The sequence below is a fragment of the Falco cherrug genome, chromosome 8 (assembly GCF_023634085.1).
Source record: "Falco cherrug isolate bFalChe1 chromosome 8, bFalChe1.pri, whole genome shotgun sequence".
NCBI classification, from domain to species: Eukaryota; Metazoa; Chordata; class Aves; order Falconiformes; family Falconidae; genus Falco; species Falco cherrug.
The window spans coordinates 3,596,632-3,615,156 of record NC_073704.1 but is presented as its reverse complement, the minus strand read 5'-3'; the positions used below and the strand labels follow the sequence as shown (position 1 = coordinate 3,615,156).

At 39.7% G+C, this 18,525-nt stretch overlaps 1 long non-coding RNA gene across 1 annotated transcript; it reads left to right on the top strand.

The window, feature by feature from the left end:
• The first annotated feature begins 223 nt into the window (after positions 1–223).
• On the top strand, positions 224–17,710 carry LOC129736680 (uncharacterized). Its single transcript, XR_008733654.1, has 2 exons — positions 224–400; positions 9,892–17,710. It is a non-coding gene; the product is annotated as an uncharacterized LOC129736680 (long non-coding RNA).
• The last annotated feature ends 815 nt before the right edge of the window (positions 17,711–18,525 follow it).

Sequence of the window (18,525 nt, the reverse complement as noted above, 5' to 3'; positions counted from 1 at the left end):
TCTCTCCCTTTTTCCATAGTCCCAATCACAGTTTTTAAACATTTACTTTATAACATATATGAAATGTAAAGCTTTTCTGTGAAATGCTTTATTAAGTACTCAGTATGAGTGATGAAGGCTGTGCAAGTAGCGCAGCACAGAGCGCTTTCCTTTTATGTGAGACTTCCGTAAACAGGAAACACTCATGCCCAAGTGATTAGTTACTATGTAAGTGATACTTTTTCTTTGAGAAAGAGAAATTAAACAGAAACTAAAGGTTAGAAGCCATGCACCTGCATACATTGCTGTTCTTGACTGTGGACTATTCAATGAATTCTTCTCACCACTCATTATGTTCCCCATCTCTAGAGCTTCTTGGAGAGAACATTTCCTCTGACTACTTCACAACGTAATCCCAAAGGTATGAACATTTTTTATGTGATGCTCAATAAATAACGTTGATGCTGTATGATTAAGCTCTACATTTATTTTAAAGAGGCTTTGAAACTTTACAGAAGAGGAAACATAACACAGTCCATCATCCTCTATTAATAAAGTCTCCTATTTTTCTTCTCTTTTATAGTGGAAGTCTTTCTACTTCACTGTAACTCTAGGGTTTTATGCAGTATGCTGCATAATCATTATGGAAATAAGTGCTTTGCAATTTGTTTTAAGAGAGATAGAGTACAAAGGCAGTTACAGAAAGGTGGAGATATATTGCAAGATTTTCTTACCTAGCACAACACCATGTAATATTAAAAAATCATGAGTTTTAAGATCTCTGCTGAACTTCATAAAACCCCTCCAATTTGGTTGTGGTGATTCCAGATTTTATTTTCTTCCCAAATATTGTTACATTCAGTTTCTGTTCTTATAAACCTCTATGTGCTGACAACCTTTGTACTGATCTAGACTGCACTGACAGCAGCAGAGACCTGAGTGTCCCTAACTTCTCAGCCTAGAATATATCATCTTCATATCAGTAAAACTAAAACTACTTCCAATGCATTCACAGCCATCTTGGACATAATTACAACACAATTACAAACTTGTGGTTTCTTCATAGGCTCACAGCATTATATCATTCTGATAATGCAGGGAAATGTTTCAATAAAGTTGCAATGCATATACTTTTATCATTAACATTAGATCTAACTTACTATTTTCACAAGCTATCTGGTGCTAATTACAGACATGGAATTGTGCTAAGCACAAGTTACTACTTTTTAAGAATACAGATTGATAGTCAGAAACCAAAATTCTGCTGTGATAGTACAATACTACAGTATTTATTTTTTAAGCTTTGGGAAAATTGTACAACTCCTAACACCTGACTTTGGTACGCTTCTTGTTATCACAAATTTATACCTATATAATTCTTAACAAAATTCAGTTGCATTTTAAATGCTATTCCTCTTCTCCCCAAAATACTTTTCTCAGATTCCTTTATGAGCTTAGTCTGCACTGAAAGGCCAGAAAACACGAGCTGTTGGGGGGACTCGCTGGGATCAATGGCAGCTTTAGTGTTTTTTAACTGGCAGGAACCTTCCCTCAGCATTAAAGGCAACAACGTAGGCATGGTGTATTTACGGTGCTTATTTACATCTCATATATTGTTCCTGCCCCTGTTGGGCAGAGCCAGGCTTAGTGCTGGCAGGTGTGCTTGCTGCATATGAAGCAGGGCAAGGAAAAAAGTGATTCTGCTGAGAATTACAAAGTTCTGGCAGGGAAAGACCCCGCTGTCACCAGCACCAGAGCCAGCCCTACCTGACTCTAGCCCTAGGCTGCAACTTACGCCTTGGGACACCCTGATATCCATGGCTAAGGGCTGCACAGGGGCCAGTTCCCGTAGCTGGCTATCCTTTGCTTTGGCAAGCTTCCTGAGCCCCATTTCCATGAGGTGTCTTGGACTTCTCATTCTCAGAGCTCTAACCTTAATCCTAACCTTAACCCCTAGGCAAGTCCTAGGGCAGGAGCTCAGCCACATGCCCTGATAAACTAATTCCAAGGGATGAATCCCACCAGCAGCTCCCAAATTGTTTTGCCCTCCTCCTTAAGCCACACTCTTAGTACATGACTAAGCTATAACTTGCTCTTTCTTGGAACAGTAACAGATGCTGAGATGTTTTTGTGTGTAGGAGTCCTGGTGCCAAACCAAGCAGAAATCCTGGCTGCATAGTTTCACTTTTCTCTACCTCAGTTAACCAAACTGCTCTTGATTGTGTTAAGCAGTCCTGCTCTAAGAATCTGTTCAGAAATATTCAGATTAATGTTAACTGCGCACGTTAACTGCAATCCTGAGCACTCAAACCTTCCTGACAATCCATGCTGTCAGGGCAGGTGACAGCAACAGAGCCAGATACAGTCACAGACCTGAAGGGATTTAGGATTTCCTGGGAATTAGGATTTCAGAATATACTGTGATGTCAACTTGTTATATATTTTAGATGAGCTGGCAGGGCAGGAGAGCTGTTAGCTTACCTTGGAAAAGCTAGAGGAAGACTGCTCATGAAGCCAACTGAACATGGCTTAAAGAATATAACAGTTCCCATAGTACAGCAAGGAGAAAGACGATGTCCTCTGCACTACAGTTTGTTAACTCAGGGCAAATGGTGACCTCAAGATGATGCCATTCAGTCAACACATGTCATTACTTGAGGTGCTGAGCTCTAAAATCTAGAGGGAAAGTTAAATCTGTTGTAAGCTTCCTATTACAACCAGGTTATGTCTATATTCTGCATGAAAAATAAACAGAGCTGGAACAAAGGTGTCATATCACTACGTATTTATGATTTGCAACAACCTCTTAATGAGTTCACCATGTTTTCTCTTGTACCTGCCATCTTTACGCTGTGCTACAGAGCATGTGAATGTGTTTTTACCATCGGAGAGATAATCTTCAAGAGCTGCTTTTGCCTGGTTTGTCAAAAGTAATGCTTTGTACACCTCTGCTGGGAATGCTGAGCTGGCTGCTGAATACAGAGCTAAGAGGTCTAGATATTGGCTTCTTTCCTTTTAATTATCATCTCACATGTAAAGGAGACTGTTTTATCTTTCAAGAGCACAAAGGTCATATAAATAGTCTTTAGTACAGAAAAGAGCTAGACAGTTTCATGGTTATAATTTAGAATCTAGTTCCATTTCAGTTATTTAGTCTTGATACCAAATGAAGCAGAGAAATGTGAATTTTTATGATATTATCTCTTCCAAAAATATTGTTTTGATCTTATTCAAATCCTCCATCTTGATAAGCCAGAAACATTTTGTTGAGACTAGCTTTTTTGTATAAAGGTGAAAATAAAACATTCCAGCAATTTCCCAAACACAATTTGAAAGAAATCTCTGCACGTTTTCTGTTTTCCTGAAAGCTACACTAACAAAACTCAATCCATCAAAACAATTGAATTAAAAGTTTTAAACATCACCTGCAGTGTAAGCATCTTCATTTAAATACAAACTATCCGAGTGTTTAAACTTAACCATGAGGTTGTTTTTTTCTTTTTGAGATTATATTCATTTGATGAAATTCACTATGTAGATGTAATATAGACTTTTTTAAGTCACTTGACTGAGCATACCATGACATTCTGATTAAAAGATTAGCATCGTGCTGTATCAGTGGAACACATTTTAAATGGATTAAGAAGTGACTACTGGACAGATCTCAATGTGGAGCCAGTTACTATTCACAGGAATCAGGGGATTTCTTAACCCACAGGACTGCAAAACTGAGCTAAGTCTCGCAGTCCAAGACCTACACACAATTTTTGTTGCTCTGCACTTTGAAACAGAAAAACCTGGAATGATATGTAAATAAATTTGCTTCTAGTTCTCATTAAAAGAGCCAGACAGATCTTAATAGAAGACACTATCTGCATGAAACATCAGGAAGATGATTCTTTTTCTAATGTGTGTTTACTTGTACTTGTTTACAAGTGAAGGGCGAACACCACCACCTTATGAACATCAGTGGTTACAAGACTAGATACTTTCTGAGCTGTTCTAACATTTCAGCAACAACTGCGTTTACTACATCTGCTCAAAATAGGCCTGTTTTACAAAAAAACCCAGTCTGACCCCATTGTGGTCTCCAGAGCTTTCCAAGAACCTACCTGAAAATGAGCCGAGAGGTTCAGAAACGATTCCCAGTTTGGTTCCATTATAAACTTTAAACCACACAGGACCAGGAGCACAATCCTAGCTGTGCAAGCTGTTCCCCTTGGCACCGCGGGTGAATGGCACATGGTAACACAGCTGACCATCTGCAAGTCAGTGCGTTCCTCTGCTCCCGTTTTGGAGGGGTGGGGTTACAAGACAGGTGTTTTGAAACACTCGAGGCATAGCTCCCAGAAAAACTTTGAAATACTATCATACTGGTCGTGTCTCACAACATAGTGATACTATCCCAACCAACAAAGACAACAAAGTCTTCAAACTTCACAGAGTCACAGACTGGTCAGGGTTGAAGGGACCTCTGGAGATCATCTAGTCCAGCCCCTTGCTGAAGCAGGGTCACCCAGAGCAGGCTGCTACCTCACCTCATTAGTTTTGAGAGGGTTGGGGAAAGAAACCCTAGAGTAGTCCTGTTTATGAATCTCGATTTGTTAAGGGCTTGAATTATAGCAGGCTCAGAGAGGAGGGTTAAGAGAGAGAGGTGGAGTAGCAGTGTTGGTAACCTTCTCCTTGTCTCAGGTGAGCTTGAGTAAAGGAGGAGGGAATCTCCAGCATGTGCCTAGTGGGACCCTAAGACACTGGGATCTTTTCGCTGTGTGTTTAAAAGGCTTTAACTAAGTCCTCTTCATCTGATTCCGTGAACCACTTTCAAGCAAGTAGCTTGTGGTTTGGGAAGGCAGCATACAGTTTCTGGTGCTGAAGTGAGGCTCTTGAGGAGAAAAAGGTTTAAGATTGCTCCGGGAGGTTGGAACAACTCCCCTTCCTTTGACTCCAAACAGAGAAAAACTTCCTTTCCTTTCCTTTAATAAGGACTGGGAAATGGGACTCACTATTCCCACAAGAACAGGTGTGTTGGTTAGTGACATGAAAACTGCTCGAAGGAGGCCCAGGGCAGGACCTGGGGAACAGCACAAGGAAACTGCCACAGACGGGGGTCTCTCTGCAGCACCTTCCCTCTCTTTCCGAAGGGAGGAAGGAAGAGAGGCCTGTGGTCACCAGCATCTTTCCTACCTCCCTTTCTAGAGGAAGATGATCGAATAGAGTGCATTACACGGCATGCCATTAGAGTATCTTTGGGAAAGTTTTCAATCTAGAGAAAAGAACCGGCTACTTAGTGAAAAACAACTAACCACTAAATACTGCCAGCACCAAAAATGATTTGCCTTTTGGCAAACACAGATTTTCCCATCCTGATCAAACTTCATTCATTTTGATAATGAACACGGATACGCTTCTGTCTTCCTCTCCACATGCACACACAGTCAGGTAAATAAACGTGCACTAAAGCAACGTGACAATCCACCTTGGGAAGTTCCTTTCAGCTACTATTTTTATTTTCCCCCCATCATTACTCTTGCTGTTTCTGCAGCACGGTGTCACTTTCTAAGCACACCTCTGCAAAACCTGCAGAATTCTTTGGCTTCCTCATCCTCCCAACCAAGTCTGATTTATTTCAGCATCAGTTACCAAACCTGGAATGCAAACATTTTCTCTCTGACACAGGAATCATATGATTTACATCTGCTGTTGGCTATGGGGGGAAAAAAAAGAAGTAATCACAGGATTCACTTCTTAGGTTACGGTATCTCATGGAGGCAAAAGCACGACCCCAGATCCCCCCCAAAGTGACAAAATACTTACTCTGTTGGCACATACTGTAAAGTGACCTATGTTTGATCATTCAGTGGTCTAATGAATCAATCAAAACCAACCTCTCAGTCCCGGCAGTGGAGAGCATAATAAACAAAATTGCAAAACAGAACTGTTCTATTGATTGTTGTTAATCTAATCTCCCCCTTAGCACCAACTTATCATTAGAACCTTACCCCCACCCCCCCCCCCCCCCCACCCCCCATCCCCAGCGCCTGCCCAGCAGCAATGACAGCTGGGGCTGTTGCTGTATTGACAACATTCTCATTAAACAATGGCATCCATTATCAAAATACACTTATCAAAAAATGTGACAACTGCTGCTCGTGACTTAAGGATTATATAACTGTAATGTGACTGTCCTTCTAATACTGCTGGAAAATCAGTACATAAGAGCTCTGCATTAAACAAGGAGATACATATTAATCTTTTATTTTTTGTACTACTTAATATACCATTGTTTTAATTATGGTCATTTGTTATATCTTAGCTCTACAGAAAACTGCTAGAGAGTGCTTTGTAAATCACGGTGTATCAAAAGAAAGACAACTGATTCAGCCTGCAATGCAGGAATACACAACAGAAAATCACTTAATCTCCATGTGGTTTAGTTCTACCCCACTCACTGTGATAAAGGTGTAGACACAGGAAAGCAGATTTAGTACAAATATCAAAAGCAAGGCTCAAATCCCTGGTCCCAGTCGGCCTCTTAGCGTACCTCTGAAATTCAAGGGCTGGGATAAGAAGGCTGCTTCAAACAGTCAACAAGAATTCCCTTCCACATAAACTAGCTCTTTATTCACTGGGAAAATAGCAGCCACAGCATTACTCATAACAGGGTTCCTACCCTAAGGGACATTATAAGGGCAAAACGTGCGCTGGCAGCTGTGCTACCCTTTAACTAGCACTTTCATCCACAAGTAATACAGGTAAATTATTTTCTTCTGCCCCAAAAGGAAAACTCTTTGGCTCTGGTTTACCTTCTGGCGGATCCTTTCTGTATCGTTATCAGGACTGTAAAGACATTAACTTCCTTGTTTCATTGCCGAATGTTTGGTGATGTGGAAACTCCTACGTGTCATTCAGTAAAAAGGGACAGGAGGAAAACCTGAGCATCCTCCAGGAACACAGCTGAAGGAATGTTCTTAGGCAAAAAGATAATTTTATACTAAAAATAAAAATTAAACCCAAACTACAACAAAGAAGGTCAGTTCCACAATCCAGTTGAGTTGTGGTTGCCTTGTATGAAAAATCGCCCCTAACCATTCGGTCCTGCACATTATGTGCTGCATACATAATTAAAGCCTACCATTTTTTATTGCGCAGAACAAGTGACTAGATTTTTACCAGCGATATAAAAATAACATGCCATTTGCTTTGGAACGCTAGTAAAAATTTTGTGATCAAATGCAAGGTGTTTTATGGAAGCTTCCTTTCTCTATCATTATCTGTCATTTTCAGTCAAAACAGAGCTAATATTGGACATCTGGGAGAAAGGCTGCTTTTGCAGGCGCTGCTTCATGAGCAGAATATGGCAAATAACAGAGAATTTTTTAAGTTTTTTCCCTTTGTGGTCAGAAATAAAAAGCATAATAAATATGTTAAAAGGGCTAATGAGTCCCAAGCAGCAAGATCTTCATCTTTCAAAGACTTTTATGGATTGTAATTATCTAATTACTGTTAATTGGTTGAGTGGGATGAGGGAGTACTGTGGGTGTAGGAGGGCATGCATTGTGCTTCACATTTGGTACTCATTCTGACACCACTGGGTGTAAAACACAACTTGCTCAGGAAAATCAACAATTTCATTGCAAAGTTTTTAGGTCGGATTTGCAGTTTTCATCTGTGGTTTTAAAACTATTGCTGATTCTTCATGCTCTGTGTGTGCTAAGGCAGGAAAGCTGACTGGCTTCTCCTCATACTCATAAGGTTTAGAGGAATCCATAGAATCTACATTCTTACCAGGTTTTCTGCACCAACATCTCTTTAAAAATTGCACACTATGACCCTGAAGTAACCACAGCTTCACAGCAACTAGTTCTTTGCATCCTGAATCCCAGGCATGTAGTAAAAGGCTAGCTCTAATGTAACTAACCAAAATGGACTACGTGAACCCATCCTGAAGGAGTAAATAATTTCTGAAAATAGGATTTTTGGTTCACAGCAGCTTTTTGTAAACACAAACTTAAGTATCTCCGGGATGCTGCTGAATGGAAGTCATTGTCACCTCCACAGTGAGGATTACAGCAGTGCTGTGCCTCAAGGATTAATCCTTTTAAAAGCAGTTCAATGGGGAGGAGATGATCAGAAAAGGAGCAGTTATGCACAATAATACAGTTTTTGATACTCAGTTTTGAGCTAGAACACTTTGTACAGGTACGACTATTGAAATCTCATCTGAGCCCCATTCAACACGAAGAGCAAAATTATGTTCTTAATTAATTTTCACACTGACCTAGCAGAACTTCAAGTAAGTGACTGCATGGTGCACAGGACTATGGAGAGTAAAGCTTTTTTCCCCAGAAATGAAGAACAAAACTGTAACTTGCAATGCTAGACAACAGGAATCCCTGAATAATAACTTGATCTTTAGTCAAATGCTTTCCCCTTTGGAGAAAACTGAATGTGAAGATTTTAAAATTTCTGGTGCATTAGGAAAACAAATGGAAGGGAAAACAAATGGAAGCACCACTATCTGGCACGCATCATTACCTGCTCACCCGGGTGGGCAAGGCACAAACTGAGCCTAATAGCCCTCCTTTGTCTTCTAAAGCACTGTGCAGGGTCCTAAATACATTACTTAATGCCTCCAAATCAGTTTCATTAAACAGCCACTTTGCTTGTTAACACCTACAGTACTGACAGTTGCCTTGCGACACTATAAACTACATAGCAAAATCACTGGCATTAGAAGATTAACCAACATGCAAGAGTTTGAAGAAGAGCACAAATCTGTTGAATCAGGGATAGACGGACACGTCATTGCTGCCTACTCCTCACATCTCAAATAACTGAGCTGGTCAAGTGTCTGCTATGAGAGGCTGGCATGTGCATTGGCCTTCAAAAACAGGTTCCTCTGCTCAATTAGCAAAATGCTGTCAAGTGTGAACAGAGGCTTTTTTTGTAAGAAGGTAGCAGGGCGTGCTTCAGCACGGGGAACTTAGTGGGGGCAGAGTGACCTTGAAGAAATGAGAAAAAAAAATAAAATATTGCTGTCCACACTTATACTTAGCAACCCACAGTAGTTGTGAGAATAGCCACAGTGTTTATTCTGTTTAATTTCCCAGCATTAAGTAAAATTTGGAAGATCATTTCCATGTAGCTACAAAACATTAAAAATTTGTGTTTAACAGCGTAATTTATGATGATTATTTTTTTTATTTACAAAGAAAGCTGTTGTAGTAACCAACTTCTTTGCAAGTGGATTGATTTTTTAGGGATATGTAAAAGAAATTAATGAAGGTGGTTTAGGCACAAGCTTAAAGAGCAAGGGGAGTAATACAGGTCAGCAGTATGAGGAGGTGCACTTTTTGTCTTGCATTTCACTCTAAAGCAAGGTGCTTGTAATGAGACAGAGGAGGCCTCTTGAACTTTCAAAATACAGACCTTTGTTGGAAAAGCATAAAAATTATGAAGATTTGCTATTGTGTCCTCAAAATGCACTACTAGAGCTCGAAATAGCTGCATAATACTAGACCACACAATTATTTTCTTCACTTTCCCTGTACTAGATTTTTATTTCTGCTCACTTCTGCCTCTAAAAGCTTCCAGATATGCCTAGAGACTCTTAGAACAATTTCTTAAATACTGAGATTGCAAGATTAATTCAAGCTCAAACTCTTATTTTGTACTAAAAAAAAAAAAAAAAAAAAAAAAAGTAGCAGGAAAAAAGCCACATTACAACACAAAAATCTGTGTCAGCCTTTAGTAATGTATTTTGGACATTTTGCTTTATATAATTTTTTGCTGTCACTATATTACCATTACTGCACTATTTCACGCCATATGTCTCAAGCAAAATACTATACCCAAAAATAGTTACTCTCATATTTTGTTTGGTAACATCTTTCCCCAAAATTTCTGTTACAGGATGGCTGCGCTTCCCAGGGAAGAGAAATTCCCAGATGCGACTAGAACAGAGAAAGCTAAACAAGGCGTTGTGGGTCCAGAGTCTCAGCAGTGCTTGTCAGAACTTCAGAGTGTGCAGACAGATTCAAACTGCCCATACCCTTTGGGCTTTGGGGATGACCAAACATCTTTGAGTCTTCCACAGCCAAGAGAGGCCGTCTGAGCATCTAACAGCACAAAATCAGCCGTAACATTGGGTTACTCAGCCATGGCCTCTTTTAGTGGAGAGCAGAATATCGAGGGATTGCCTGGGGATTTTTCTCAGCGATAACATAAAAACCCCCAAACCCCAACCTCCAATGTTATTGAGAAACCACAACTGTAAAAGTAGTTTGGGTAACACTTAAATTTGTGTTCCCGACTTTCACTGTCAGCCTTGCGCTGTAGCAGCCTAGCATTCTGTAGCGAAGAGCACAGACATGCAATCAAAAGCTGTACAGAGCCAAATTATTCCACTTTATCCGTACCTTTTAAAAGGCTCAGCCTGAATTCTTCAACAAATCAGACACTTGTTCTCATTCTATGCACCAACCTAAACAAATCTGTGAGGATTTCATGCTTTTTCTACTTTTTTTTTTCTATCTATATGTTTATGTCAAGTTTATCACAATAGTTTCTAAGCATCTATGCTTAATTTTGTAACCAGCACTATAGGATGATCAACAACACATTCTCTTAATTTTAGATCTGATTATCCAGCACCCATCATTTTCTCCTGAAGTGTTATCCACAAAGAAATTTAAAAGTAGGAATTAATATGGTCTCAAATTAATTTCCCTAACCAACCAGATGGCCTAATTATTGGCACCAAAAGAGCCAAGATGGAAGAGTCCTTGTACCAAATTCAAAAGCCTATGGCATATAGCATCCCTTATTTATTTTTTAAGTCTTAGTGGAACTCCGAGCATTAAAAAAACATGTGGAGAAAGTTCTTTTTAAATCACAATACTATTTCTGCTCTCTTCCAAAATGCAATGTATTAAATAAAAAAATAATTTTCAAAATCAGCTGGTTTATATGAAGCGAATACAATAGAACCAACCTACAGATTTTTTCCAATGCAAGTTTTAAGTGGACAATTAATGAAAAAAGGTAATGTAAATACCACTCCAGTGCCCCTTTCCATCTGTGACTCACACTTTTATGCAGATGCTTATGAACTTCACATCTCGACATCCTGTAAAGCCTGCAGGTATTCTTCCTATTCTATAGATCTGAAGAGTCAAATTATGGTTTTCTCAAACCCCCCATCCCCCCCCCCCTTTTTTTTTTTGTTGGTTGGCCTTTTTTGGTAAAATTAAATAAGACTTTAAATAAGAAAGGTTTGATGTTTATGTAAGTAATGAGGATTTTTGACATTTTTTATAGCCTTCCAGCCCTCTGCAGTCCAGCCAAACCATAACAAAATCTTCCAGTTAACACCAACACAGATGCACCATCTTTCATGAGTAGCACTGTAAAACTACAAATTAAGTAGAAGTACAAAATTAAAAACATCAGTTAAACATATTACCTGCAACTTTATGTTTTTCATCTAATGGCTTTGAAATCACCAATATTTGTTTTAATCTCTGATTTTCCAGCAGGTTAAAGCACAGCAATACAAAAGGATTCCAGCTAATTTTACTCAGTTATAATAGCACTGTCTTAATTTAAGTGAAAAGACTTCTCCCGGCTGGGGTAAGGTAGCCTCCTCTACCTTTTCTTCTTGCTTCTTAATCGTTTTGCTCTTCCTGACTCTGACCAGATCCTACCAAGAGTAAGCAGGAATGGTGGCCTGCTGCTCAATGGCTGGTGTAATGTAACTGCTCTGATGCAGTTTTCGCTTCTCAGTGCAAAGCAAAACCACTTTCTCAGTTTCTGCATCCTTGACTTCTGGATAATATACCTCAGCATGCTGGGAGGTTTGATTAACATGTAAAGCCTTGAGACTCTTTACCAAAGGCAGCAGTGCAGAGTAGTGTTTTCCAAATTGCATTGCAGGTGAAAGCTCATAAGATTTGCTATAAAGCTACCTGATCATCAAAAGCAACAGCTCCCATTGGCTTTAGTGGATTTAGCTGTAGCCCTGAATGAGCACAATCTCATTTATTTAACATCCTTTGTTCATGGCACCGTTGTTTTTCTCTCTGGCTAGTGATTTTCTCTGCTGCTTCTTTTCTGATACGTTCCATAGCAGGAACATTTTCACAGAGATAAAAGTTGTTATCTTGCCAAATTGAAACATTCAAAGGAAGTAATCATTTATGACCATAACCCGTGAGCAAACATTTCATGATTCCTAGGTCATCTGCATTTGGGTTAACCTCGAAAAGCTCAGCTAAACTTTCTTGTGCTTATAAAGTTGCACAGAATTTTCATGTTAGGACACAGTACCATACTTTTCACTTCGTGGTTTGTCTTATTCAGAAACAGAGGATATTGCTTAGATCTTGCAAAGTTCATCTGAGTGTTTCAAGGATCTATACAGTTATATTCAACAGAGTTAAACATTTCCCCTCAAATATCCCCAAGGGGAGTGGGCTAAAAGCATCACTGATACTCAGAAGCTTCCTGTCTCTCAGTACCAACATGGCTTTACTCAGATTTACTATTGACTCAACTACTGTGGGAGAAGACAGTAGCATGGTCTGGAAACCACCTGAACTACTGGGTTCAAAGCATAGAGACCAGCAGTGTAAATCCCAGCTGGAGGCCAGTGACTGGTGGTATGCCCCAGGTCGTGATGCTGAGGCCAAATTAACATCTCCACTAGTGATGTGGACAACAGGACAGCATGTACCCTCAGCAAATTTGCAGAAACATGACTTGGAGGAGCGATTGATACAGTGGAGGATTGAGGTGTCATTCAGAGAGACCTGAACAGGCTGAAGAAATGAGTAGACAGGAATGTAACCAAGTTCAAAGGGAAATGCAAAGCCCTGCACCTGGGAAGGAATAACCCCATGCAGCAGTACAGGCTGGAGGCTAACTGTCCTGAAAGCAGCTTTGCAGAAAAAGATCTGGAGGTCCTGGTGGTCAGAAAGCTGACCGCAGGCCAGTGATGCATACTTGTGGCAAAGAAGGTCGAAACCATCTTTGGCTGCATTAGGAAAAGCATTGCAAGCAGACAAGGGAGGTGATCCTTCCCCTCTACTCTGCCTTGGTGAGACACATCTGGAGTGCTGTGCTCAGTTCTGGGCTCCCCAGGGTGAGACAGGTGCACAGATGTGCTGCAGTGAGCTTAGCAAAAGGCCATGAAGGTGAAAGGATGAGAACATCTGACTTGAGGGGTGGTTGACATTTCTGGGCACATAGAGAAATAAAAGACATTCTATTCAAACAATACTTCTTTACTGAGAGGGTGGTTGAACAATGGCAATTACCCACAGAGCCTGTGGGTTTTCCATCCTTGAGGATGTTCAAAACCCAACCAGATGCAGTCCTGTGCAATCTGCTCTAGCTGGGCTTGCTTGAGCAGGAGGTTAGACTAGAAGGTTTCCAGAGATCCCTGCCCTGTTTTGGTTTTCATCACATGATATTAATAAACACAGTAACTCCTTTTGCTGGAACAAATGTCTTTAATTAAAAAGCCTGAGATCAAAACTACCTATATTTTAATCTCTAAATCACGCTTTTCTTTGCAAAATAGAAGAAACTGAGGGTTAGAAGGTCTTTACAGTGAAGTATACATGCATCCACATAAACATGAGAGTTCTTGCTACTAAATTTGCTGTGATGTGCCACTGCATGGTTAAAGGCAGAATAAATTTACTATCTCTCAACACTAAAGAACGAAGAGAAAAATCCCAAACAATAAAAAAGCCAAAAATGTTTTCCTCTCCCTTCTCTTTCTGTTCTTCTCCTGTGAAAATATTAATCCATACAATCATTTTGTGTTCAGAATTCCATCTCCCTTTCTCTCCTCTAATCCTTTATCTGTTTTCTTTCCTGAAAAATCTTCATTAGGACCTACCTAGGCTGACTGGTGAGAAGCTAATCAGGAAACTTTATCTGTGAGCTCTGGCATTCACTTTAGTTAATTGAAATCTTTCAGGTCTAACAAATCCACTTTTATATCTCAAACTAGCTAGGAGAAAGCCATAAAAGCATCTTTGCACAATAAGAAGAGCTAAACGTTAAGTCTGACAGGATTTGAAATGAATTAAAAAAAAAAAAAAAAAGCTGGAAAGAAGTTTAAAGTAGCCTCCAAGTATCAGTGTGTCATATTACTTAGTGTGACATGAGTACTTAGTTATACTTCGTATGAATACGTGGCCCTGGAGAGATGGGAGCACTCATTTATTATACTGGGGAGCTGTAGCTAAACCTCACGCTTTCCACGGCAATAGACAGCCTTTCACTACAGTAATATTCTTCTGTCAGGAAGTAGGCAGCTTTCTACTTTATTGCAAGATTCACTGGATTTGCAGTAATTTCTCTCTTTGAACATCTAAGTACTAATTTACAAAGGCTCTCTCAGAACATCATCCTTGGCACATCATCTTTTTAGCAGAACAACTTCTAAGAATTGGCTGCTCTGGTCTATCTCTAGTTGGAGCACTGGAAGTTGAGGATATCCACAGTAATAAGAGGTAGAAAATTGCCATGTTAAAATTCAAACTGATGCCTACTTACTTCAGATTCCTGCCTGAGCAAATGCTTCTGTGGATGAGACTGGAATCTTTGCTCAAATAAAAGTAATTTTTGAAAGGTTAATGTTTTAAAGGTTCAGGCTGAAACAATAGCTGGTCAACCAAGAAACTATAACAATCCCTTCTCATTTGAATGTCTTTTTTTGGGTTAAGATTTGGCATGCAGTAGGCAATGTTTGCCACTTTGAAGTAACTCGGAGCTCAGGTACTCGCCAGTCTTACCAGACCATGCTTCCCTCCCTCCCCTCCAACAGAGCAGCTCTTCAGGTGTTTTACCTGTTCTTCTAGGCGCTATTCCACTGGGACAAGGGAAGGAAAAGGAGTTCCCTCTTTGCTAGAAGAGCTCAGCCAGTGTAGTTGGGCTCTTCTGCTCAGGCACCTTTCTGCCAAACTAATGACACTGAACTTCACATTGGTCAAGTGGACAGGAGTAGGATATAACAACAGGTTTACTGTGGGTAACTAAATACAGACAAGTGAGATTTACCCTGTTCTTATCTATGGCAACCAGCAGTATTCACAAATTTTTTTCCCACTAAGTAGTCTTACTGTACATAATCTGGTACTTAGACTTCTGTACACAAGACCTTTTAAACTGGTGACTGTCTTCTAATCACTTTGTTACCAACTATTAACATTCCGAGTGCCACAATATCTCAAAGTTTCTTTCCTAGGGTTCCTATGATTGTATGTCTTATGTTTCTTTTTAATTTAGAAATTTAATTGCAGAGAAAAGTTTAAAAAATTAGCTTTAAAAATCTCAAAGGAAAATTATGAAACTGCGTCACAAGGGGCTTCCTTTAAAATCAGCATTTTTAAGCAAGTCTCAGCATTTTGAATGTCTGGTTTCAACAATATTGCTTAGCTGTACAGCATAAGAAAATTGAGTTTCTCTAGAACCAGCTCGATAGTTCATGTTTGAATACACATTTTAATTATTAACTAACACGGTTTGGGAACATAGGTCACTTAAGTTTCTAATTTTATTTTTTGTAAAAAAATAACATATTCAAGGTTCTGATATGCCTACTATAAAAATTAAGGCTTAGCCCTATGAAGTAGTTAGTTCATCAGATTTTTTGGCGGAAGCAGCAGAAACCTGTTTCTCTCCTCGTGTTACTGTTGAACTTATATACCCGCTCATGTAAGAATGCAAGAATCTCTTCTCATCCACACCTTCAGCTCAGAGCCTATGAAGAAAGAAGACATCCTTAGGCTTGGCTGTGGTGGGTGAAGTCAGAGCCAAGCAGGGCTGGTGCAGCCCACGCTGAGGGGTGCACAGAGCTACCAGCGCTTCCCTGGAGCGCCTGGCTCCTCTCGGCGCTGCCTGTCATGCTGGTGTCAGAGCCCTGTAGCGCTGGCATCGGCGATGGAGATTCAAAAGGCAAAAGGGGGAGAAGGGAAGAAGAGATCCTCTATTTATTCTTCCATTAATTTGAAAGATATACTCATTTTGCCAATTCTACATTATAAACAAAACTAAGTGCACTTCCCACTGAACTTTGGAGAGCTGTAAACTACTAATATTTCAAACCTACAACTCACAGTGCAGTGAGCGCAGTGGAAAAAATATATCTGATGAAACAAGTTTTAGAAAAGTCAAATATCATTGTTTCCATGTAGAGAAAGAAAAGCACCAGCAGAAATAAAGGAGCTTGCCCCTGCAATAGTTATGGGCCAAGAGCTGAGGTATGTCTTCTTGTAGTCTAACTTTATACATATATTGCAAGAGCTTGGGGCACTGTCAGGCTTCTCAGGGCAGGACATTAATCTCTCTGCCTTAAAGCTGTACATCAGCAGTATCAAGTTTCCTTTGCGCCCTAGTGTGCTCTTGGGGAAAGACACGCAGGTTGTTAAAAACTGAGGTCAGAATAACGTGATGTTTAAATGTTGGGGGGAAAAGGCATCTCACACTACAGCTTTTCTGGAGGCATTATTATCCTCCATTTCTTAGTAAGACTTTATTCTTGTTTCACGCGATTAACATTTTCAAACTGCCACAGCAAGCTTCAATAAATGTAGCACCAGTAACCAGCAAACCAGCCTCCAATTTAAGCTTATTTATTTCCCAGAGTAATATCTCCTACTACAGGACCTAGTGCAGAGCAATAGCAATTTCTATTCATAATAAATGTTTCTGTAAACTAATGTCTATATGTGGGGATGTTTTGGTGCCTGTCTCCCCTTGCCTCTGTTCTTCCCTTTCTTATCTTTAGCTCAGAGTATCTGTAGACCATACCATAGCTTTTAAGAAAATATCAAAACAGGTTATGTTAAAATTGGTGGTAGAAATGTATGTGTGGAGGGAGAAAACCATCTACAGTAAGCTGATTTAAGCAATCCTTTTGTAAAAAATCATTTTTTCATTCTACTCCAACTCCAGCCCTATATCTTGGACAGATTTTTTTTCTCAACAGATAGTAGTAAACAAAAAATACAAAGATTTTTTTTTAAAGCAAAATTTTACACAGCAAGCTCACTAAGCGGAAAAAACGTACTTGTAACTTACACTCAAGTAGCATCAAGTGGCCTTTTAATACACATTTGATTAAGCGTATTGCTTTTTTTTTTTAAGAAAGAATAACTGTTCCACCACACATGTATGCAATTCGAAAGCTAATGTACATATATTGATGGGAAAACCTTGGATGACTACATGCCACAGCAACTTTTATTTGTAATAATGCTAGTACGGGCTTTTTCCTCTTAGACAACTGGTTGAAGCAGGTGGCTACCAGCACACTTACAAAGATTATCAAAATTATGGACTTCTTCCATAGTGAAAAACTGAGTGACAGCCTTCTGACACCACTAATGGCATTTGAGTTCACTTCCTCCAGTCTTTATAGATGCAGAACACAACCAGCTTGCTGAATGAGAGGGTTTGGTTTCTGAACCTCTTCGGCACTGTCTAAGACAAAAAGTTGCCAAAAGCTTGAAACTTAAAAAAGCAACAAACAAACCAAAACCAGAACAAAACCCCTTGTGATATTGTGTGTGTCTCTCTTCTTTGGAAAGAGAAGTGTAATATGAGCTGGAGAAAAGCAAGAGTTCACACCGTTACTAGCACTATGTTGATCAGATTCTAATTAAATTTTCTGTAGAACTGCATACCTAAAAATAAAAAAAAGCCAATGCAAATTAAAGATACTTTATGAAAAGGAGCAATTTCTTTTGTTAGCTGGCACCCATAAATGAGCAAAGTTTACAAATAAAGGTGTATTTTGGTTTCACAGCTCTAAGAACTTAAAAATATCAGTATTTTATAGTCCCTGAGAAGAGAAAGCTTATAAAAAAACATTGCCTCTGAGCATCCCACCTGTAGCTGTACCTCTGCCTGCCCCAACATTCACTGAACTTCTAGCAAAACAGCATTTCTGTTTACAGACAGGCCTCTTATTAAGTTCCCACTTGTCATAGCATCTTTGTGAGAAGTCTGGAGTCAGAAGCACAGTAGAAAGTCAATGACTTTCACTGGTGTTTACGCCGGGTTGGTTTTTTTTTTGTTTTTTTTTTTTTTTTAAGAGCACAGAATTCACCATTGAGTTCTTCCCTGTCCTATACCATGCCCTAGGTGGATGAGGTCCATCTGTCAGGCTCAAAGACATCCGCAATCAGCAGGCATATTTGAGCTGACAAAAGGGTCAAGGCTCAGGAGCAGAGTACTGCTCACAAAGGGAATGTGGCTCTGAATTTGCAGACACAGTTAAGGAAAAGTTCTGGTGTCAAAGATTTGTGCTGCTGCCCCTGTGGGAAATAAGCCAAACTAATGAGGAAAAATATTGAAAGATATTCCATTCTCCAGGCTCTCCTGTGCATCCAGTTTTCTCTATTTCAGCCTATTAGTCTTCATTCTGTGTCTCCTGCAGCGGCCTTTGTCAGCACATGAATAATTAATGTTAATAGTCTCATCAACTTCAGGGCATAGTGCAAGACTCATTGAGCAAATGTTGGTTGGGCT